The 6,030-nt window shown below is 43.0% G+C and overlaps 1 pseudogene; it reads left to right on the top strand.

The window, feature by feature from the left end:
• Positions 1-4,462: 4,462 nt before the first annotated feature.
• Positions 4,463-4,571, top strand: LOC127928825 (uncharacterized; annotated as a pseudogene).
• Positions 4,572-6,030: the final 1,459 nt, after the last annotated feature.

Here is a 6,030-nt window from a genome sequence, read left to right as displayed (position 1 = left end):
CCTGCAAATACTCTTAAACATTTTCCACCCATAATCCAATTCACCAAATAAATATTTCCGTACCATTTTTACTCTAATTGCTGTTTTCCTTGCATAAAGGAAGATTTCGGCAGTTGCTGTATGGTTAGTGAGAAAGTCCATATTTCAAATGTACGGTCCCTTACTAGACGTCCAAAATCGTTTGTAAAATTCGCGGACGGCGTCGGGCCGAGAGGCAGGGCCGGACCTACCGGGAAGTCATCAAATTAACTTTGTCGGACATTCGGTTTCCATTTTGCAAAAATACTACGATTTTGGTCATTTTTCCGCTGTCCCGGAAATTCCACACAAGAGGGCATAAGCAATCATATTGCTATTGGACAAAACATCACGATTCACGACGGGGCTTTATCTCGAAAACTGAAAATATTTCGAAGTCGAAACTCGGTGAGCGTAGGTTTGGCATAATGGGCTGTTGGCCCCGAACAAGATGGCGTCTAGGCCTCAACGGTTTTTGAGTTATGGCCATTTATCTGGGATTAAAGGTCCAAAATGAAAATAGAGAAATTATTTTTCCACTTCACGTCAAAGTCAAGGAGCCTCCGGTGTCAATAAAAGAACCAGCCATTTATCTATTGTCATTTAAGAGAAATCGTACAGCGACAGATTGGTGATGTTCACGGATAGGTGTTTTTTTTTCAACGGTTACAGATCCAGTTGCAGGGTGTTCTTACTAATCTTTTTAAAGTGTGCTGCGGAGCTCTGAGATTTCTATGATTTTCTATGATTTTCTGAAATAACACACACTCACAAAACCCTCCGTAAATAACTCAGTTCTTAACGTAAAGACTTAACTCAGGATTCTGTAAAGGCATTCCCCAATCATGATATGAGTTTATTTATAGCTTCCTGTGCCAACCGGAAGTGCCTTAAATGGTGTCACAGTGGCAGTTTCCAAAGGTTAAAAAGGTCAGATCTTTTCAAAACTTCATATGTGTGATTAAGCAACCCCCATAAACTGTAAGTCAGTCATTTCTCCCAACAGATGTCAAAGAAAAGCTCTCTCTCACACACACGCACACAGAAACACACACACAGCAAGGATGGAGTGACAAAGTGCGGTGCTTAAAGACACACAAAGCCTACAATGATATTTCCATATTCTCTAGACCTTGCCGAGTTCAAAAAGATGCCCCGCTTGTCCGTAGCTCGCTCGGTCTAAGCGCAGCGACCATTAGAAAAGTAGGCCCAAAATTAAGCCTGCCCCACAACGTCATTGGCTTTTGGGTGACAGTGAGAGAACCGTTAGGGTGAGAAGCACAATTCGACCTCAGGTACGTTCCTAAGGTCCTTCCGATCCGTGCAAGCCTAACCTTGACCGTGTGGCATTAACCCAACTAACATCAAGGCGGTGGCCCGTTCCTGTAGGTTCATGCTCTACAACATCCGCAGAGTACGACCCTGCCTCACACAGGAAGCGGCGCAGGTCCTAATCCAGGCACTTGTCATCTCCCGTCTGGATTACTGCAACTCTCTGTTGGCTGGGCTCCCTGCCTGTGCCATTAAACCCCTACAACTCATCCAGAACGCCGCAGCCCGTCTGGTGTTCAACCTTCCCAAGTTCTCTCACATCACCCCGCTCCTCCGCTCTCTCCACTGGCTTCCAGTTGAAGCTCGCATCCGCTACAAGACCATGGTGCTTGCCTACGGAGCTGTGAGGGGAACGGCACCTCAGTACCTCCAGGCTCTGATCAGGCCCTACACCCAAACAAGGGCACTGCGTTCATCCACCTCTGGCCTGCTCGCCTCCCTACCACTGAGGAAGTACAGTTCCCGCTCAGCCCAGTCAAAACTGTTCGCTGCTCTGGCCCCCCAATGGTGGAACAAACTCCCTCACGACGCCAGGACAGCAGAGTCAATCACCACCTTCCGGAGACACCTGAAACCCCACCTCTTTAAGGAATACCTAGGATAGGATAAGTAATCCTTCTCACCCCCCTAAAAGATTTAGATGCACTATTGTAAAGTGGCTGTTCCACTGGATGTCATAAGGTGAATGCACCAATTTGTAAGTCGCTCTGGATAAGAGCGTCTGCTAAATGACTTAAATGTAAATGTAAATGTAAATGTAACCCTTAACAGTTAAAAGAAGGTGTTTACATCAAACAGTTTGCATTGACTTCTCTCCCCATAGGAATACATTGCCTGCACCCCTAAATTCAACCTGAAGCCTATATGGGTTATGAATGCCATATGAACCTGTCTTCGGTAACAGTCCATCAGGCCACTATGAGGTCTACCTGTGTTTATTCTAAGCTTCCTGGACCAACCAGAAGTTGTTAAAATCGCCCTAAAATGTATATCCATACCCTGTCTGCGGTTTGATAGACATAGTGCATTCAACCCTGTGTAAATCAGTCAGTTCTTAACGTAAAGACTTAAAACTCAGGATTCTGTAAAAGCATACCCCAATGAGGATATTTGTTGACTTATAGCTTCCTGTGCCAACCGGAAGTGCCATAATTGGTGTCTCAGTTGCTGTTTCGAGGGGTTAAAAAAGTCAGATCTTTCCAAAACTGTATGTGTAATTAGGCAACCCCATGAACTGTAAATCAGTCATTTAAAATTTAAAAGGAAAACTAAATCACACACACACACAGCTTGGAAGTAGGGACACATAGGGGTGCGTAGAGACATACACTGCCTGCATTAGTTAACCTTGTTGGAACTTTTAAAGAACCGTCAGACCTAGAGTTCCGAAACTTTAGAATCCTGTTCTAGACCTAAGGTCGATGGTGAGTTACGTGGCTCTAGAAGGTTCTCGGACCGAGAAACAGCCTCGTACATTTGCAAAGACTTCAATTCATTTTTGCATGAAAATGACGACTTTTAGAAATGTCCCAGAGTCGCAAGACTAGGTGCATTGTGACCATCTCGGCCCATATAGACAGACCCCAACGTTTCTGTCCGATAGCTCATTCAAGGACCCCGTAGCAAGTCATGGAAAAAGTGGATTTTCAGCACCAATTAGGGTTTTGCTCGGGTACCAAATGACCTATCAAGCCGAAACTTGGGATTCGGGGTCGCCTCAGCTAGGCCTACACATGACATCTGAACTGGTCCCGCAGCTGGAACGTAACTACGTGTTTTACATTTTTATTATGGTTTGAATAGAATGCGTTGTGAATTTTGGGCCATCTCTGTAGTATGTGATAGTTGACTACTAAACGAGTTGGAAAAAGTGGGTTTGGTGTCAGTTTGTATCTGTTTGGTGTCAGAATGATATCTAATTGACTGATGGACGGTGACTTGCTGGTGACTCTTGTCCATTTGCAATATGTTTAAACAGTGAAGTACCATCACCAAAGTGACATTCTGAAATCAACCCTAATGAGCGATTGAGAGGAACCAGAATCACTGCCCAGCCATGATCGGGCCAGTCAATTTAGCATTCCTGCAGGATCTTTATAGCATGACAAATTTGTGATAGTAAATCACCATTGAACCATATTGTAAATGCACAGTGACTTTGCAAAAGTGAGAAAACATAAACAAATGGACAACCCACCTCCGGAGGGGTCAAAAAAAAAAACTTTCATTGTCGACAGGATTCGAACCTGCGCAGGAACATTCTAATGGATTTCTAATCCATCACCTTAACCACTCGCCCACAACAACTTTGGCAGAAGAAAACAGGCTTGTTAGGAGTGAATGGGCCACCATGCATAGCCTACAGAAAGTAATTTTACAACTGAAAGCTAATGCGGTAACTCATTATAATGCAATAACATGAAATATTTCCCGCATTCATTTGTTATTAAGTACAGCGGTTTCCTCATTTACCTTGATCTTTGATCAGCTCCAGAAGTTTTGCATTTGAGAGTGTTTATTATAAATTGTTATTTCACCATGTGAAGTTGTTATTTCATCATCTTATTATTACTGCAGATGTCACAATGTCAGATGAAAAAGAAAGACATTACTTACTTTCAGAGAAGCAGCGTAGCACACACTCTAGCTAACTGGCCGCTGGCTACGGAGCACAATTGTTGAGATGCACCGAGCCTCTGCAATTACTGGAGCGCAAATTAACACGTCCACCAACAGCATAGCCTTTCCAGCATAGCCTTTTTCATGTAACACTGATGTCACAATGTCAGATGAAAAAGAAAGAGTTAGTACTTAGATGGGAGACCGCCTGGGAATATCAGGTGCTGTAAGCTTTTTGTCACTGCCTTGTGGAATTTCAACTCTTTGTCCGTTTCTTCCCACAAGGCTGAAATATGTGCCCTCGCTTTGACATAAGTAAGCAAGATTAGTTTGTATTTCATCCAACAATCTGTGCTACAAATTATGGCTGCAGTATATGCAATTTCTTCCACTTTTTGAGTGACACAAAGATGCTTATCTAAATTATGAAAATGCAACAGCTGGTAATCACACTCACTTTGACTTTATATAGTGCACCAAGAGATAGCTTCTCTCTTACGACCACACCGGCCTGAGTACGCCTGATCTCGGAAGCTAAGCAGGGTCGGGCCTGGTTAGTACTTGGATGGGAGACCGCCTCGGAATACCATGTGCTGTAAGCTTTTTGTCACTGCCTTGTGGAATTTCAACTCGTTGTCCGTTTCTTCCCACAAGGCTGAAATATGTGCCCTCGCTTTGATATAAGTAAGCAAGATTAGTTTGTATTTCATCCAACAATCTCTGCTACAAATTATGGCTGCAGTATATGCAATTTCTTCCACTTTTTGAGTGACACAAAGATGCTTATCTAAATGATGAAAATGCAACAGCTGTTAATCACACTCACTTTGACTTTAGATAGTGCACCAAGAGATGCAGTATATGCAATTTCAGTACCTGGGTATCGGGTTAAAGAGTTAAAGAGTTAAAGAGTATGGGGTAAAAGTAGAAATAGGCACAGCCTTCTAAAATCACCACAGAGACCAGTAAATTTATGCACGATACCGACTTGCACTTTCAATAGTCATTTGTTTTTATCAATGAAAAACTTCAGTCATTGATTTAACCTCAATATGGCCTTCAATGGAAAAGAGTAGTAAATCGTCATTGAATGAACGCTAAACTGGCCTCAGAATATGGCCATTCTGATATAAATGATCAAATTCCTCAGATAAGACCGAAAAAGTGTATGGAAATATCAGCAATCATCAGGGTAAGAGTGACAACAGGTCCACATGGGGGAAATCTTAACAAATGGCTTAATGGGTATTTTCAACGCAATCATTTACATTTACATTTACATTTAAGTCATTTAGCAGACGCTCTTATCCAGAGCGACTTACAAATTGGTGCATTCACCTTATGACATCCAGTGGAACAGCCACTTTACAATAGTGCATCTAAATCTTTTAGGGGGGTGAGAAGGATTACTTATCCTATCCTAGGTATTCCTTAAAGAGGTGGGGTTTCAGGTGTCTCCGGAAGGTGGTGATTGACTCCGCTGTCCTCCGCTGACTCCGCTGGCGAGAGGTTAATGCGGCAGCGTAACCTAGCGATGGACTAGCGTTGGACTAGTAACCGGAAGGTTGCGAGTTCAAACCCCCGAGCTGACAAGGTACAAATCTGTCGTTCTGCCCCTGAACAGGCAGTTAACCCACTGTGCCCAGGCCGTCATTGAAAATAAGAATATGTTCTTAACTGACTTGCCTGGTTAAATAAAGGTAAAATAAAAAAATTAAATAAAAAATGGTTATTCATGAGAATGGTGTTGTTGTATTGTTGAGTGTATCATGAGATCTCACCTGAAATCTGTGGCTTGACTACAAACCTGTAACCTATGCTAGTGTGGCCTATAGAGCTAGAAGGATGGATAACCAGGTGTGTAAAGGTGTGAGGAGGGATCCCTTTGTACGAAATGGAACTTTCTTGACCCCTCCGGAGGTTGAATTTTAGTCGTGTTTCTTATACCAATCATATCCTAACAGATCTCCACAAGTACATAGGGATTAGTTGTCCATTTGGGATAGGATCCCACCTCACACCTTTACACACCTGGTTATCCATCCTTCTAGCTCTATAGGC

Source organism: Oncorhynchus keta, unplaced genomic scaffold (genome assembly GCF_023373465.1).
Source record: "Oncorhynchus keta strain PuntledgeMale-10-30-2019 unplaced genomic scaffold, Oket_V2 Un_scaffold_4195_pilon_pilon, whole genome shotgun sequence".
Classification (NCBI taxonomy): domain Eukaryota; kingdom Metazoa; phylum Chordata; class Actinopteri; order Salmoniformes; family Salmonidae; genus Oncorhynchus; species Oncorhynchus keta.
Note: the sequence above shows the minus strand (reverse complement) of the source record. Positions and strands in the feature narration are given on the sequence as shown.